We start from the raw sequence: 18,996 nt of genomic DNA on the forward strand, positions 1-18,996 counted from the left end.
TAAAGAAACAGTTCCACAAGTAAGGCCTATAAGGAAAGTGAAATGTGTTTTTGGTTAAAAAAAAAAAATTATAAGAAGTCACGGGAGTGTGAATTTTTTTTTTTTTTTTGAGACGGAGTCTCACTCTGTTGCCCAGGCTGAAGTGCAGTGGTGCGATCTCGGCTCACTGCAAGCTCCATCTCCTGGGTTCACGCCATTCTTCTGCCTCAGCCTCCCGAGTAGCTGGGACTACAGGTGCCCGCCACCACGCCCAGCTAATTTTTTGTATTTTTTAGTAGAGACAGGTTTCACCGTGTTAGCCAGGATGGTCTCGATCTCCTGACCTCATGATCCACCTGCCTCGGCCTCCCAAAGTGCTGGGATTACAGGCATGAGCCATTGTGCCCGGCCATGAGTTTTCTTTACTTTGCCTAAAGGGTTAGAGGATTATTTTAAGTTAGATAGAATAAAGCTGAAGGTTTAAGCAAGTTGTGGAAGGTTTATTTAAAAAATTAATTGTAAGAGATTTTGTGTGTGAATATATTGGCTAAAGGTGAAAAGGCATTATTCAGTTTTTCCATAAATTAAACATGGGAATAAAAGCAAAACAGGTTTTTGTTAGAGCAAAAACCTGCTTATGACCTGCTCTTTAACAAACATTTGTAAAGGGTTATAAAAGGTTTATGAGAATCTTACCTTATGGTCAAACATTAAAATTGGGTAGATATGTCTATAAGGTTTTATTAAGAATTGGGTTTGACATCAATAATACACTAATGCGACAGTGACATTTGGCTGATTTAGTATAAAAGTCATAGAGGAAGCATCATCAAATATGAAATGGTGTTTGGCTTTCTTTGGGCTGTATTTGTATAAATGTTACTGGTATGTGTTCCAAAATTATTTTTTAAAAAAACTCCTATAATTATGATATGACTTAGAGTATGTTATTAATAATTACAATTGTTATATAAAATCATTGTATGCCACAGAGGTAACCAAATTTCTTTATCATGTTTTTGACTGTGGTTGTCCTAAGATGTTTCGTCACCCACAAACAATTTTTGTCTTGTTTCAACCCTCTTTAAAAGGTGGTTTATAATCAACTATAAAACTCTAACAAGTGTTCTTGAGTGCAGGGTTCTGATAACTTTGGAAATTGTGACATCAGAATAGAGGAAAAACTTTCAGAACTCTCATGGAGAGCTGAAATGTTCATAGTTATCAAACAGAACAGGAGTTAACTGCATGGAGTAAACCAGTAGAAGTTTGAAGGAATCTTTTGCTTTTTACTTTGCTTAAAATGTTGCTGATCCTTTGTTTTGTTTTTAGAGACAAGGAAATTTTTCTTTTGAGCTATTTACAGCTTTTAACAATTGAGTAAAGTATACTCCTGTGAACAAAATTTGGAGCATATTTGTTTCTCTCTACCTGATTTCTCCAGAATTTGAAAACTAGTTGCTAGAATTCTTAACTTATGGCAGTATAGTTATTTGCATAAGTGCAATTAGAATCTGTTTTCTTTTGTAGCAGGGCACAATTGGAAAAACTGGTTATTTTACCAAGACTTTGACTGGAATAGTGTGCTTTCCTTTAAGGAATCAAACTTGACTTGTAGAGCCAATAAAATCCCTTGGGAAAACTGGCCTGATACCTTGCCTCCACAGTCCCTGTATAGGGTTTCTGACCTGTGGTAAGTAAAGAATGTCATTTTCTATCAGGCCCAGGGTCCCAAGTTATCTTGGAACCTCAAGAGGAGAGGAATTTACTCAATTCATAGATATTTGAGGGTACAAACCCATGGCAAGGCTCGGCTCTAATAAAAGCCTTATCTAAAATTCCTTCTATGGAACAGAGTTCCATCAAAGCCAATTTACAAAGAGCTTATGTAAAAAATAATTATTCTTGCAGCACTTTAGACAAATAATTAGGCCAAGTATAAAAAGGCAAATTGATCTTGCCATAATTTGTCTTTAGTCAAAATGGGAAACTGGAGAGAGAAATACTATGTTTCAAAAACTATGGTACACTTGTTATGAAATTCTAGTCTCATCAGTTGTTTTTAAGTTTGTTTCTGCAATTTAGGCTAACCCTGCTTATTCCTGTAAACCAACCAGTGATCTCTGACTGCTGCTTAAAAGAAACAAGACAGATGGGTAATGTAAAATGTGAATCAATATTCTAATTCTGCCTATCAACGCTGTATCAGCTTGGCTCCAACAGTTGCCCAGTTCATGGAAAGCCTTCTAATTTAGTTTACTTGGAATAATTTTACTTATTTTGCTTTACAGTTGTGGAATATATTGCTATTGAAATCTTGTTGTGTAGGAATAAGGATATGCTTACTCAATGTTTTCTTAAACACTTATTAATCTTCCAGATATCACCTCTTGTCGAAACTCAGAGTTAGGAATGGCCATTACTATGCTGAAGCTTTCTGACTGAGCTCCTCTCTACCCTAATACAAAGGACTCTCACAGTTAGGTAGGAATATTATCACCCCTATTCAGTCTGAAGAAGTTACAGAAGGTGGATCTTAGTCCCTCCGCAACCCTTATGATTAAGGGTTCTCTTATAAAAGGGAGGAGGGAAATGTAAGAGGTGTTTAAACCAGAGCAACTCCATCTTGAACAGAGGCCGGGTAAAATAAGGCTGAGACCTCCTGGGTTGCATTCCCAGACAGTTAGGCATTCTAAGCCACAGGATGAGACAGGAGGTCGGTACAAGATACAGGTCATAAATACCTTGATGATAAAAGAGGTTGCAATAAAGAAGCCAGCTAAAACCCACGAAAACCGAGATGGTGATGAGAATGACCTCTGGTCGTCCTCACTGCTCCACTCTCATTAGAGCCATGACAGTTTACAGATGCCACGGCAATGTCAGGAAGTTACCCTCTATGGTCTAAAAAGGGGAGGCATGAATAATACACCCCTTGTTTAGCATATAATCAAGAAATAACCATAAAAATGGGCAACCAGCAGTCCTCAGGGTTGCTCTGTCTATGGGGTAGCCATTCTTTTTTTTTTTTTTTTCTGAGATGGAGTCTTGCTCTGTTGCCCAGGCTGGAGTGCAGTGGCACCATCTTGGCTCACTGCAATCTCTGCCTCCCAGGTTCAAGTGATTCTCCTGCCTCAGCCTCCCTAGTAGCTGGGGTTATAGGCATGTGCCACCACACCCAGCTAATTTTTGTGTTTTTAGTAGAGATGGGGTTTCACCATGTTGGCCAGGCTGCTCTCAAACTCCTGACCTATGATCCACCTGCCTCGGCCTCCCAAAGTGCTGGGATTACAGGCATGAGCCACTGCGCCCGGCCCATTCTTTTATTCCTTTACTTTCTTAATAAACTTGCTTTCACTTTACTCTGCGTACTTGCCCTGAGTACTTTCTTGTGCAAGATCCAAGAACCCTCTCTTGGGGTCTGGATGGGGACCTGTTTCCAGTAACACGTTCACTCACCTGCATGCACAGTCAGTCCTCAGTAGGCCTGTATTGTTTTATGCCAGCTTCTATAGTAAGAGCCAACGTTAAGACGGGAAGATTCCTGGGAGAAATGTATTTTGTGTTCTCTCTTCCATATCAACTCACCCTCTTGTTGCCTCTCTGTGTTCTCTTCCTCCCCCACACTGGCAGTCATCCTGGCTGGGATCCTGGGTCTCCACAAAAAAGGATGTCACTGGAACCTGCTCAACCACATTCCAGTGGGAAGGAGAGAGCCCTTCTGCCTGCCCCCAAGACTCAAATCCTTGAAGCTCCTTCAGGACTTCAGAACATGTAGGAGTTCTCCTGGCTGCCCAGCTCACCTATCTTAAAAGTATATATTTTTTTATTTTATCTGATTTAGCTGCTATTTTGAAAGTAGTGCATAGACATTAAATACTTTTTTTTTGAATTCAGGAAACTAAAACATACGAAGAAATATTGCACCAATTAAGAGTGACAACTGTTGGTATTTTGGCATAGAAATTCCTTCCTGTGCTTTTCTTGCTTTGGGGGCTGAAATGCTGGCTTTATCATTAGACTACCTGCTGGGGACCCTTTCTCAAGGCTGCATTACAAAATATGCATTATAACATATGTTTCTGCAACCCACTGAGTTTTCTTTCTAATTTCCAATTTTCTCATTTGCCTACAGATCTGTAACTTTGTGTCCTGCTGTTCTTACTGTAGTCGAAGAAATAGGCAAAAAGTCTATCTAGGTTGGTGTCTTGAGTGGCTTTTCATTGTTCTCCTCTCCTACAATATGAGTTAATCTTCTCTAGTTGAGGTAGATTCCAGGGAGGGTGGTCCAAGACAATTGCATTCCTTCTGGACAGAATGTCCCTTAATTAAACAAGAAAACTTCAAAGAAAGCCCTTCTCTCTGCTTTGGAAGGGAAGGGGGCAGTGGCAGAAAGTCAGAGAGAGACCTTTGTAAACCAAAATAAAATTCAAAGCCCCCCCGCCCCAACAACCATCTGAATGAACTTCTTCCAGGTCGGAGCCCTCTAAATTTAACCTGAAAGACTGGTTCAGGCCATGACGGGAAGCGGGAGTTCGGACATGCCTCAGTATGCCCTCCTCTCTTTTGGAATTCAGGAAAAGCCAACCAGCATTTCACATCAACACACAACTTAAGCCTGCTATCTGGAGACTTCTTCTGCAAGATAAAGCTCTGGTCTCCAAAAACTTTTTTTTTTTTTTTTTTTTCCGAGACAGAGTCTCACACTATGCCTAGGCTGGAGTGCAATGGGGTGATCTCGGCTCACTGCAACCTCTGCCTCCCGGGTTCAAGCAATTCTCCCGCCTCAGCCTCCTGAGTAGCTGGGACCACAGGTACCCACTACCACACCCTGTTAATTTTTTTTGCATTTTTAGTAGAGATGGGGTTTCACTATGTTGGTCAGGCTGGTCTCGAACTCCTGACATCGTGATCTGCCTGCCTCAGCCTCCCAAAGTGCTGGGATTACAGGCCTGAGCCACTGGGCCTGGCCCTATTGTTAATAATTCTTTCAACCAATTGCCAATCAGAACATTTTTAAATCTACCTATAACCCTATAAACTGGAAACACCCACCTCCCCAACAAGTTGTCCCAGTGTTGGAAGTAAATGCTCAGTGCCGCCAAGTGAAAATAGCACTCAGGCAAAAGTTTTCTCAGCAAGGCAATTTACTTCTATAGAAAGGTGCATCTTGCAGATGGAGCAAAGGCGAGCGCACACTGGACAAGGGAGGGGAAGGGGGTCTTATTCCTAATGCAGCTAGTCCCTACTGCTGTGTCTTTCCCCTATTGGCTAGGGTTGGACCACACAGTCTAAGCTAATTCCAATTGGCTATTTTAAAGAGAGTGGGGGTAAGAGCCAGAGTGGGGGTAAGAGCCAGAGTGGTGGGGTGAGTATTTTCAGCGGGAAGGATGGTTACAGAGCAGGTGACTAAGGATGACTAGGGACAGAGCAGGTGATAGAGGCTAGGAGGGGATTGTTTACTGAAACTAGGGGCAAGGAGACATAAAGAATGAGGGCGTTAAACTTTAAAATAGAGAACAAAGAACAGGGGAGCTGAACATACTGATACATTGGTTCTTTGGAGAGGATCTCAGAACTCATTGTACTTAACAATTTTCTCCCTCTTGAATTTTAAAGGAAGTTAACAGGCTAAAACCTTTGAGGAGGAATTTATTATATCCTGCACCAGCTTTCCGGACTGGACCAATATATATCTTAAATATATTTGACTGATGTCTCATGTCTCCCTAAAATATATAAAACCAAGCTTCACCCTGACCACCTTGGGCACAAGTTCTCAGGATCTCCTGATGGCTATGTCACAGACCATGGTCACTCATATTTGGCCCAGAATAAATCTCTTCAAATATTTTACAGAGTTTGACTATTTTTGAGGCCTCTGCAGTATTTTCTACAGTTCAATGCTTTAGTTTACCACAGGTGTTTTTTTTCCTTTTTTTTTTTTTTTGAGACGGAGCCTTGCTCTGTCACCCAGGCTGGAGCGCAGTGCCACAATCTTGGCTCACTGCAACATCCACCTCCCAGATTCAAGTGACCTCCTGTCTCAGCCTCCCGAGTAGCTGCGATTACAGACACCCCCCCACCATGCCTGGCCAATTTTTGTATTTTTAGTAGAGATGGGGTTTCACCATGTTGGCCAGGCTGGTCTTGAACTCCTGACCACAAGTGATCCACCTGCCTTGGCCTCCCAAAGTGATGGGATTACAGGTGTGAGCCACTGCACCTGGCTGAGCCCTCCTGTTTTGTTCTTTTTCAATATTGTAATGGCTATTCAGAGTCCCTTAAGAGTCCATATAAATTCTAGGATGAATTTTTCTACTTCTGCAAAAAATGTTGTTGGGATTTTGATAGAGCTTACAATGAATCTGTTGACCTCTTTGGGTAGTATAAACATCTAAACAATATTGTCTTCCAATCCATGAACACAGGATGTCTTTCCATTTATTGATGTCTTCTTTAGTTTCTTTCAGCAACATTTTGTAGTTTTCAGGATACAAGTCTTTCACCTCCTCAGTTAAGAGGCACTAACAATTCAAAGCTGGTTCTTGTCCACAGTAGTTCCCTACAGCAAATGTGAAACACAACTCATGTTGCAGTTTACAGGTACCGAGTACAGCCCTGGCTGAGAAACTCTGTAAAAGGAGAAAAAAAAAACTTCCCCAGCCCCAGCAACCAATACCTAAAAGATTTGTAAGCAGAATTTTTCATTCCTGTAATTTATTCATTCTCTCAGCTGCACCTGTTTGTTAAGGCCACAGGGGCTGCCATCAACTAAGAGCTATTCCGGTAAAGCAAACAAACAAACAAACAAAAAACCCTGGCTCTATTTTCAGCAGCCACCCAGCTCTGTGGGTGCCAAGTCCATGACCCCGCATGACTTTTGTAACCCAAAGCCAAAGGCCGGAATTTAGGCTCGGGCAACACAATCTCTGGGTATTATTTTGCCCCTTAAATTGCACTCTTTGTACAACGTTTTTGGCCCCATGCAATAACCCAGAAATAGACACAAGAATTAGGCAGATGGAGATAGAAATAGCGCCTTAATTACTGATGAAGCTGTTAGAGAATGAGGTTCCTTCTCTCTGAGCCATGTGGGCTTATGAATATTTCACCCCACCACTGGACAATCCATCCCTGGAGCAGGAACCCTGGACAACTGCGTGCCTCTCCAACAGGGCTTGTCTCTCTGACACCTGCAGCTTGAAGGAGCAGAACTAAATACGTGCTCTCCTGTATGTAGGTAGATCCTAAGGAAAGTTAAGAAGAAAGGGCTGAGCTAGGCATGACTCCACTCCTTCAAAGATTAACAGATACATTTCACCCTCTCCCTGCAGGAGGCTGGGAGCTTTGCTCCCATAAAAGTTCCAGCACACAGAAACAAGAAAAAGCAAAATAAGTGTTTCTTCCTATATAAAGCAATTTAAAACCTTAATTTACACCCATACATTTGCTCCTTACAAGCAAAGAATAAATTTCTTTCAAATGCTTCGGGATCATTTGTAAAAATATATCAAGCACTAATCTACAAAGAAAATCCCAATAAGATTTTTTTAAAGTAATTATAGAAGCTGCCTTCTATGACCATACTGCAATAGAGCTATAACTTAACAATATAAGGATGATCAATTTTTTGCTCACTTTCTATTTTAAATTAGGTTTTAAAATATGAAGTGTGCAGTTTAATTAATGTTTACTTACTTATCCACCACATAACTACCACTTGATGAAGATACGGAATGTTTCCAGCACTCCAGACAGCTCCCTTTTATTCCCATCCGGTCCATATTCACTGTATATGCTTTCTATGGATGCTGCAATAAATTACCACAAATGTAGTGGCTTAAAACAATACACATTTATTGTCTCACAGTTCTGTAGGTGAGAAGTCTAGGTAAAGCTCGACTGGGTTCCCAATCTTATCTTGGCCTTTTTTTTTTTTTTTTTTTGATATGGGGGTCTCGCCACATTGCCCAGGCTGGTCTTGAATTCCTGGGCTCAAGCAGTCCCTCTGTCTTGGCCTCCCAAAGTGGTGGAATCACAGGAATGAGCCACCATGCCCAACCTTGTCTTAGCTTCTGATGGGGCCAAAGTCAAGGTGTTGGATGGCCTGGGCTATTGTCTGGATACTCCAGGGGAGAAACTGCTTCTAGGTGCCTTCATGTCATTGGTAGAACTCACTACTTCTCATGATTTCCAGAACAATGACTCAAGTCCTTGTCACACTTTGAGACTTCTGACTTCCTCTTCTGCCGCATCTCTCTACCTCCAGCCAGGGAATGTTCTCTGCTTCTAAGGGCCCGTATGATTAGATTAGTCCCATCCAGATAATCTCTCTCTTTTAATGTCAACTGATTAGTAACTTTAATTACATCTGCAATGTCCCTCTTGCCAGGTAACAGAGCATATTTATAGTTTCTAGGGATTAAGATGGGACATTCTGGGAAACTGTTATTCTGCCTGCCATATCCACCCTTCTGATTTGTCACCATTGATTAGTTTTCCTTGTCCTTGAAATTCATATAGATAAAATCATACAGTACTCTTTTGTACTCAGAGATATATCTGTGAAATTCATCTGTGTGGTTATGTGTAGCTTTAGTTAATTATTTTTTACTGCAGTGAAATTCCGTTATATACCAAAATGCATTCTTCATTCTAATGATGAACATGCTTGAGGCTATTATAAATAAAGCTGTTATGTATATCCCTGTTAATGTGTGTGATATGGTTTGGCTCTGTGTCCCCACCCAAATCTCACCTTGAACTGTAATAATCCCCAATGTCGTGGGAGGGACCTGGTGGGAGGTAATTGACTCATAGCGGCAGTTTCACCCATACTGTTGTTGTAGTAGTGAGTAAGTCTCACAAGATCTGATGGCTTTATAAACGGGAATTCCCCTGCACATGCTCTCTTGCTTGCTGCCATGTAAGAAGCCCCTTTGCTCTTTCTTCATTTTCCACCGTGATTGTGAGGCCTCCCCAGCCATGTGGAACTGCGAGTCCATTAAACCTTTTTCCTTTATAAATTACCTAGTCTCAGGTATGTCTTTATTAGCAGCATTAAAACAGATTAATACAGTATGTTTTGGTAGTTTTATACACTCACTTCTCTTGCACATATAGCAAGTAGTAGAATCACAGGTTGTAGAGTGTACATATTTTAGCTTTAATAAACACATCTGAAGTGATTGTATCTATTTTCATTCCCACCAGTAATGGTTAGAGTTCCAGTTGTTCCACAGCGTCACCATCATTTGTATCGTCACTAAAAAATTTTAGCCAGTTTGCTGAGCATGTAGTGATATCTGTGTGATTGTGATTTTAATGTATACTTCTTTGATGACATATGTTTGTTTGTTTGTTTGTTTGTTTTTGAGATGGAGTTTAGCTCTTGTCATCAAGGTTGGAATGCAGTGGCACAATCTCAGCTCGCTGCAACTTCTGCCTCCTGGGTTCAAGGATTCTCCTGCCTCAGCCTCCCTCGTAGCTGGGACTACAGGTGCATGCCACCACACCTGGCTAGTTTTTTGTATTTTTAGTAGAGATGGGTTTTCACCATGTTAGCCAGGATGGTTTCGATCTCCTGACCTCGTGATCCGTCTACCTCAGCCTCCCAAAGTGCTGGGATTACAGGCGTGAGCCACAGTGCCCGGCCTCTTTGATGACATATGATACTGGTATCCATGTGCTTATTGGCCCCTTTAATCTCTTTTTTTGTGAGATGCCTGTCCAAGCCTTTTGCCCATTTTTATTCTGTTATTTTTCTTATTGATTGAAGAATTTATTTATTTTTTTACATTGAAGTCTTTTGTCAGATATATTTATCATAAATATCTTCTCTCAGGCTGTGGCTTGAGGCACTAACAATTTCAAGGTGGTCCCTAAACTGATAGTCTCTTACTGATATATACCCTCTTACTGGTATATGTATTTTTAAATTTTTGGTACAATATATATATAATATGAAATTTACCATTTTAACCATTACAGTTAAAATGTACAGTTTTAACTGTACAGTTCAGTGGCATTAAGTACATTCACATCGTTGTGCAACCATCCCTACCATCTGCCTCCAGAATTTTTTCATCTTGCAAAACTGAAACTCTCTACCTATTAAACAATAACGCCTCATTCCCCCTTCCCCTATACACTGGCAATCACCATTCTACTTTCTGTTCCTATGAATTTGATTACTCTAAATACCACATATGAGCAAAATTATGCAGTATTTTTTTTTGTGACTGATTTCTCTCTCTCTCTCTTTTTTCTTTTTTTGAGACAGAGTCTCACCCTGTCACCCAGGATGGAGTGCAGTGGCATGATCTTGGCTCACTGCAACCTCTGCCTCCTGGGTTCAAGCAATACTCCTCAGCCTCCTGAGTAGCTGGGATTACAGGTCCATGCCACCACACCCAGCTGATTTTTGTGTTTTTAGTAGAGATGGGGTTTTGCCATGTTGGCCAGGCTGGTCTCAAACTCCTGACCTCAAGTGATCCACCCACCTCAGCCTCCCAAAGTATGGGGATTATAGGCGTGACCCACCGCACCTGGCCTGGCTTATTTCACTTAGCATAATGTCTTCAAGGGTAATCCATGTTGTACCATGTGTCAGAATGTCCTTTCTTCTCAAGGCTAACTAATATTGGATATATATATTAGGTTGTTGCCAAGGTCATTGTGGTTTTTGCAATTAAAAGTTAAAAATTAAATGAAAACTGCAATTACTTTTGCACCAGTCTTTGTTGTACCACAGTTTGTTTATCTATTCATCCATTTGATGCAGGGTTTTTGCTCCTTAGTTCAGCTAAATCCAGGTTTTGTCTCACGACCAAGAAAAATTAGGCACCTGTGCAGGTTCCCTTATCTGCATAAAGTGTCTGGTGTAAACATCTGGTGATTACATCTGGTGATTTCATCTGGTGTAACCTGGGGTGGGTCGGAGTTTCTCCAGGGACCCTTTCCTATCTGCCTCAGCATTTGGCCACCTCCTGCCTCTATCACATTTACACTTGGGTTGCTTCCTCCTTTTAGCTATTGTAAATAGTGTTGCTATAAACATGGGTTTACTCTTACTGGTATATTTTAATGTACAAAATTTCTTAGTGAAGTCCAAGTTATAAATGTTTTCTTCTATCTATCAGTTCTTTTAATGTTGTGTAGAATATTTGCATATCCCTAGATCGTGAACATATCCTCCTCCGATTTTTTCTGTAAGTTTTATTGTTTTATTTTAAGCTTTAAATCTGTCATAATCAGCAATTGATTTTTATGTGTGATGTGAGGAAGGAATCAAGATTCACTTTCTTTGGCTGGGCACAGTGGCTCATGCCTGTAATCCCAACAGTTTGGGAGGCTGAGGTGGGTGGATAACATGAGGCCAGGAGTTTAAGACCAGCCTGGCCAACATGGTGAAATTTCATCTCTATTAAAAATACAAAAATTAGCCAGGCATGGTGGTGCGTGTCTGTAATCCCAGCTACTCAGGTGGCTGAGGCATGAGAATCACTTGAACCTGGGAGGTGGAGGTTACAGTGAGCCAATATTATGCCACTGCACTCCAGCCTGGGAGACAGAGTGAGAACTTATCTCAAAAAAAAATTTCACTTCTTTCCCATATGAATATCTAATTGATCATTACCGTTTGTGGCAAAGACCATCCTTCTCCTACTGCATTGCACGGTGCCTTTGTTGTAAATGAGGTGATGGTACAAACACAACGTTAAACAAATAGACCACCAGAACTTATACAGTTTGTTTCTGGATTCTCTGTTTTGTTTCATTGGTCTATTTGGCCTTGTGCAATACCATACTCTTAATTACTGTGGATTTACAATGAATCTTTTAGATCTCGTGATGTAAATTTTCCAACTTGTTCTTTATCAAGATTGCTTTTGTTACTCTAGGTCATTTTTATTTCCATATAAAATTTAGAATTGAATCAACTTGTCAGTTTCAATAAAAATATCTGCTAGTATTTTATTGAATCTATAGATCAATTTGAAAATAATCGAATTCTGGACAAAACTGAATTTTTCAATTCATAGTATCTCTCCAATTATTTAGGTCTTTCACTTATTTTAACAATGCTTTGTAGTTTCAGTGTCATGAAAATTATTTCCTGGATATATTCTTAGGTATTTGATGTGTTCTAATATCATAAATTATTTATTTCATTTTATTATTGTTTGTCTCTTAGTATGAAGAAATACAATGCGTTTCTGTATATTGACCTTGTATCCAGGGAGCCCACTAAATTTATTATAATCTAATGGCTTATCCGTAGATTATTTTGGATTTTCTACATGTACAATTACAGTTGAGCCTTGAACAACATGGGTTTGAACTGTATGGGTCCCCTTATATGCAGATTGGAGAAGGGATGAGAGAGAGCGAGAGAGAGAGAAGGGATGAGAGAGAGAGAGAAGTGATGAGAGAGAGAAGGAGAGAAAGAATGAGAGAGAGAGACAGGATGAGAGAGAGAGAGAAGGACAGAAGGAATGAGAGAGACAGGAGAGAAGGAGTGAGAGAGAGAAGGAATGAGAGAGAGAGAAGGAGAGAAGGAATGACAGAGAGAGAGAAGGAATGAGAGAGAGAAGGACAGAAGGATTGAGGGAGAGAGAAGGAGAGAAGGAATGAGGGAGAGAAGGAGAGAAGGAATGAGGGAGAGAAGGAGAGAAGGAATGAGAGAGGAGAGAAGGAATGACAGAGAGAAAGAGAGAGAAGGAACGAGAGAGAAGGAACGAAAAGAGAAGGAGAAAAGGAATGAGAGAGAGAAGGAATGAGAGAGAGTGACGGAGAGAAGGAATGACAAAGAGAAAGAGAGAGAAAGAAAGAGAGAGAGGAGAGAAGGAATGACAGAGAGAGAGAAGGAGAGGAGGAGAGAAACTGACATGGACTCTGGTGGACATTTGTAAAACATCACAGCCACCCAGCACTTGATCGGTAAACTCACTTTCCCAGCCACCAAGAAGCTGGAATGAAGACATAGGTGATCTGCCCTGGGATGGAATTGGAAGCTGACTTGGAGCTGGATGCAGTAACTGATGTGTCCTGATCCCCTTTTGAAAAGAGTATTTTTGTGTTTATGTGGGCTAAAAGGGGTTTATAAATATTATTTTCTGTTACTTTGTTTTGTTTATTTAAGTGTGTGTGTGTGTGTGTGTGTGTGTGTGTGCACTTGCTGATGTTGGGTAGTCAAAGGCTTTGTAGACTTCGGTAATACTTTTTGCCCAGTAAACACTTTTCCTCCATTTGGGGGCGCTCCCTGCTCTATAGCTCTTGGTGGGACGTGGCAATAGCCTCTGACTACAGAAATCAGATACTCATTCCCAGCCTCTCTTGATGCAGAGATGCAGCCAAACAGATGTACCCATATTAGACTTCAAATCATGAGCTCCCTCCAGAATCTATTCTGGGGATAATGGCAGCAGTTACATCCTGTTTCCAGAGCCAACAGCATAAGAGGCTGTAGTCGTGTATCCAGCATTGGTCACGTTGGTGACAATGGTGCTGAAGTCAGAGCTGTCTGTGCCTACCAGTGCTTCCCACTAAACCACTTTTCAGTGTGATTTTGGGTGCTGTTCCTGAGGGTGTTGCTTCTGGACACAGATTGTATATAGGCCATTTTTCCTTCTCTCCTAGAGAGCTTCTGAGATACCTAATATTTGGTAATACATTGCTTTTCTGATTAAGCTAGTTTGGGTTCACTTTGTTAGCAGCTAGGAATGCTGACTGGTTCAGGAATGAATTAGGTCATATAATGAAAAGTCCAGCGATGGCCCTGCTTCAGGTAAGGTTGGTTCTAGGTGCTCAAGTATATACTAGGACTTTTTTTTTTTTTTTTTTTTTGAGACAGAGTCTCACTCTGTTGCCCAGGCTGGAGTGCAGTGGTTCAGTCTCAGCTCATTGCAACCTCCACCTCCCAGGCTCAAGTGATTCCTGCCTCAGCCTCCCAAGTAGCTGGGATTACAGGCAAGTGCCACCACACCCCACTAATTTTGGACTTTTAGTAGAGACGGGGTTTCACTATGTTGGCCAGACAGGTCTTGAACTCCTGACCTCAAGCGATCCGCCCTCTCTTGGCCTCCCAAAGTGCTAGGATTACAGTCATGAGCCACTGTGCCTGGCCTAGGACTCCTGTCTCTCTCAGGTCTGCTTTCCTCCACGTGGGTTTCTTTCCCAGGAATGACCTTTGTACAACATGGAAAAGATGGCCATCAGAGATCTAGATTTACCTTGTCCTTAAACTAGCAGCCCCAGAGGGAAGGGCGTCCATCTTTCCTACCTATTTCTCCCACAGAAGTCCTGGGAATGGCTCTGCCCAAAGCACCAGCATGGCAGAGGTTCTGCAGTTAGTGTCTGAGAGCCTTAGTGTTTCAGCAATTTTTTTCACAGCTTCCCTAGGTCACAGAAATACCGAACAGTTCAATTACCAAGTGGCTAGGTCCAAATGGTTTGTGAACCTCTGCAATCCACTCATGGGATAGGCCGGCTGAGTCATGCACCCACCTCTGCAAAGGAGGTGCACCCACACTTCCAGGAAGAAAATTATGATGGGCAAAGTATAAAAGATATCCACCATTCCTCTGTCCTGATGGAACAGCCTTGGCAGGCCTGTGTCTGGTAGATATAAACAGAGTGTGCGCGTGTGGTAGGTAGCAGATAATCAGCAGAAGAGCTGGCCTGGGTCTGGGGCTCTGTGGAGCGCATCTGGTTTATTTATAGGAGGCACGTAACCCAACCTGGATCCTATTACGTCACCTGTAAAAACAAGCCACACCTCCAAAAATGGAGGCCCAATGCCGATTCATGACCCTGAGAGCTCCATCCTGAGGGGGCGGGCCCGGAACGTGAGTACTGCATTTGGAATGATGGATGCGGAACCGTGGGAAGGGACAAATCAGTTGCATTTATCTTTCCTTTTTTGCCCAAAAACCCAATAAACACACCTCTTCCTTGTTTAGTTCCTGTGCTCTGAGGGTGAATTGCAGCATGTTTAGAATGAAACTGAGCGGTTGTACTAAACTTGCTGCCTGGCACTGATGTTGGCCAAGGCAGGAAAGCCGACGAATAGTGTCGCTTTGTAGGCAGGGGCCCAAGGAGGAGTTTGGCGTGGTTTGTACCAACTTGTCAGCATTGTTTATTGATAACAGTAAGACTGATTTTCTCCTGGTGAGACCCCCAGAGAGCTGTGCTGCAGAAGCTAGTTATGTAACAGGAATTTGTGTACGTGACCTGTGAAACATAAAAAACCCCAGCCGAGACTCTCTTTTGGGCCCCTTAGTTCTGTGGTGCTTTGTGCATCTGCCAAGGGTTCTGTATCTGAAAGAGGAAGTGCATTTTGCCATGCCCATACAGTAGAGAGGACAATAGAAACCCAAACCGGCCCCGCCAGACCCCTTGCTGTGAGCTGGCCATAGCTGTGATGCACATCTTCTTCTTTTTTTTTTTTTTGGTCTCTGTTGCACAGTGGAGTCGTGGCATGATCATATCTCATTGACGCCTCCAACTCTTAGGTTTAAGCATCCTCCCACCTCAGCCTCCTGGGTAGCTAGGACTAAAGGTGTGTGCCACCACACCTAGTTTTTGTTTGTTTGTTTTGTTTTGTTTTGTTTTGTTTTTCTTGAGACAGAGTCTTCCTCTGTCACCCAGGCTGGAGTGCAATGGCATGATCTCGGCTCACGGAAACCTCTGCCCCCTGGGTTCAAGCAATTCTCCTGCCTCAGCCTCCCAAGTAGCTGGGATTGCAGGTGTGCACCACCACACCAGGCTAATTTTTTGTATTCTTAGTAGAGATGGGGTTTCACCACGTATGCCAGGTTGGTCTCAAACACCTGACCTCAGGTGATCCACCTGCCTCAGCCTCCTAAAGTGCTGGGATTACAGGCGTGAGCCACTGCACTCAGCCCAGGCCTAGTTAATTTTTAAATTTTTTGTAGCAATGGGAATCTCATTCTGTTGCTCAGCCTGGTCTCAAACTCCTGGTCTCAAGCAATCCTCCTACCTCAGCCCCCCAAAGTGCTGGGATTACAGGTAAGCACCACCATGCCCTGCACACATCCTGACTTTAATGTTAGCTGTACGGTGCTCCTTTCTCTTCAAGAATCTATAGATTTGTAAGCACTGTCATTTGGAGCCCTATAAATCATTAGCAATAAATCCTGTAACTGGCACTCTTAGTGCAGTCCCTAAGGTTAAAATGACTCGATTCTGTCTAATTGGGCTGAGAAGGACATAGATGTGTTAGTCTCTAGTTTCTCAAGCTAATCCAGATGCCATTCTGCTGATAGAGGATTCGCATTCAAAATGTCTATAGATATTGCCAGACTCTCATGTCTACCAGTAACGTGTGGACAGGCCTTTTGCACTACACTGTCATCAAACTTCGAGGTACTCAATCATTTGCATTTTTGCCATCTGAGAGGTGAAACATTTGATGTCATTGCCTGCACTTGTACTTGGCAAAATCAAGCATGCCAGGAAGGGAGTGTAGCTTGCCTATCTCCCTTGGTTTCCTGAGGAGGTTGCCTGAAGTGTAGTGCTCTCAGCAGCCCCTACGGAGTGAAGAATGCATTATTTCAGAGGAGATCAGAGCAAGCCAGAACTTGTGGCTTTTACAATATTTTAGTTTGGGGTCAAGGGTTGATCGGCATTCAAGATTCATTCTTGGGCTGGGTGCAGTGGCTCACACCTGTAATCCCAGCACTTTGGGAGGCTGAGGGGGGTGGATCACTTGAGGTCAAGAGTTCAAGACCAGCCTGACCAACATGGTGAAACCCTATCTCTACCAAAAATACAAAAACATTAGCCGAGTGTGGTGGTGTGTGCCTGTAATCCCAAATACTTGGGAGGCTAAAGCAGGAGAATCACTTGAACCCGGGAGGTGGAGGTTGCAGTGAGCCAAGATCACGCCACTGCATTCCAACCTGAGTGACAGAGCGAGACTCCATCTCAAAAAAAAAAAAAAAACATTCGTTCTTGTGACATATAAGGGAATGCTTCTATATCACAGGTACATCCTACCACATCCCACTACTTACTGCACCGTTGCACCCACTTGAGGTTTCAGTGCAGCAAGCCTGACCATGCCCTACCACACCTCACAGCTTTTCAGATCTGTGGTCCATTTTCTTTCTGTCTGCCTATACTTTTCTTGTTAATTTGTAGACACTCTTTACATATGATGCATATTAACCCATGGTCTGTCACATGTACTGCAAATATATTCTTCAGTCAGTCATTTGCCATTTTACTTTCCTTGTAGTTTTTTTTTTTCTATTCAGAGTTTTAAAATGTGACATAGACATTTTCCTTTAGGTACCTGGATTTCATGCCGTGCTAAGAAAGGCCTTTATTCATCCAACATTATAAAAATGTCCTACATTTTCTTCTGGTATTTTATACTTTTATGTTTTATGTTATCAAATAAGAAAGGATGCTATTTGTTATATAGTATCATGTTATGCTTGTATAGATATATGTTATTAATATGTGTTCCAGAAATTGTATGAAATTCCTAGAAATCTGATATGTCCTGGTATAATGTTATCAGCTTTAATTCCAGGCATCTTAAAATGTCATATACCGCATGAATAACTAAATTTTCTTATGAAAATTCAGATGAACTCTCATGAGATCATTAACCATGGCCATTTTAATTTTTTTTGTCATCCACCAGGCAGTTATCATTTACTCTGATGCTTTCCTGAAAGCACTTGCAAATAGCTATGACACAAAACTTCAAGAGATTCATAAAAAAAAGACTCAAGCACAGGTGTCTGATAACTTTCAAATCACACTGTTGAACCCATTAAACTGGGGTTGTTCTTAACCTTACAGCCCTGCGAATGGGAGCTGGATGACTTCATAGAAACTTCAGAGAAATTGCTACAACAGTTTATACCTGGACAACGTTGGTGCCTGAGGCTGTGTTGGCCACACAGAAAGTTCACCAGAAACCTGATGATATCACCAGAGACATCCAAGCTGCAAGCCAGGAACACCCATCGGATTGAAACTGCCACACCAGAAGAAGAAAAAACAAATGCTATTTCTACGTGAATACATCAGGAATAGATGCCCAAATCTTGGATCTTTAGAAATATAAAAGGCCAGGTCCAGGTGCTCCACCAGATGTGGGAAATACCGTCAACTGATCTAGTTAAATCAAGAGATTAAATCTCGGCTCTTGGGGACCCTAGTTTCAGGGTACTTTCCAAACTCTTGGCATTTTCCTCTCATTAGTCCTACTGATAACATTTCCTATATGTTGCTTCTCTCAAGAGTCTTAAATGCTTGTGAGCAGCCACTGACTCATCACATGATCTCAGGAGGATGGAGGAACAAAAACTGCTTCAGTTGGAATTGTCGAAAAAAGCCTACTGAAACTCTGCTTCATGATCTTCAGACGGCCATGGAGACAAAGACATGTGGAAACCGAGTGTAGCACTCAGCAGTGGGTCACACTCTGAGTCCGACTGAGAGAATGACCCAAATTGGGCAGTTGTTAAAAAGAAACAGCAAAATAGATGGCCAGGTGTGGTGGCTCACGCCTGTAATCCCAGCACTTTGGGAGACCAAGGTGGGTGGATCACTTCACCAACATGGTGAAACCCCCTCTCTACAAAAAGTACAAAAAAATTAGCCTTGTGTGGTGGTGTACGCCTGTAATCCCAGATACTCCGGAAGCTGAGGCATGAGAATCACTTGAACCCAAGAGGCAGAGGTTGCAGTGAGCCGAGATCATGCCATTGCACTCCAGCCTGGAGTATAAGACCCTGTTGAAAGAAAGAACAAAGAAAGAAAGAGAAAGAAAGAAAGAGAGAGAGAGAGAGAGAAGGAAGGAAGGAAGGAAGGAAGGAAGGAAGGTAGGAAGGAAGGAAGGAAGGGAAAGAGGCCCTGAGCCGACTAGCTATGGCCATGTAACTGAAACAGAATTGATCCTGATTTCCCCTCAAATGCTGGTTCTAATCACAAATAAAAATTAAGCTTTTCTTCCTTGCCAACCTGAAAACA

General features: G+C 42.0%; 1 long non-coding RNA gene across 2 annotated transcripts; it reads left to right on the forward strand.

Annotated features, from left to right (window-relative positions):
- The first annotated feature begins 1,209 nt into the window (after nucleotides 1-1,209).
- On the forward strand, nucleotides 1,210-18,996 carry LOC129529486 (uncharacterized). Of its 2 annotated transcripts, none has more exons than XR_008675013.2 (3): nucleotides 1,210-2,463; nucleotides 3,613-3,793; nucleotides 17,821-18,996. It is a non-coding gene; the product is annotated as an uncharacterized lncRNA (long non-coding RNA). The 2 variants fall into 2 exon arrangements; XR_010133186.1 differs by having other exon boundaries at nucleotides 1,210-2,135.

This window comes from Gorilla gorilla, chromosome 23, assembly GCF_029281585.2.
Source record: "Gorilla gorilla gorilla isolate KB3781 chromosome 23, NHGRI_mGorGor1-v2.1_pri, whole genome shotgun sequence".
Classification (NCBI taxonomy): Eukaryota; Metazoa; Chordata; class Mammalia; order Primates; family Hominidae; genus Gorilla; species Gorilla gorilla.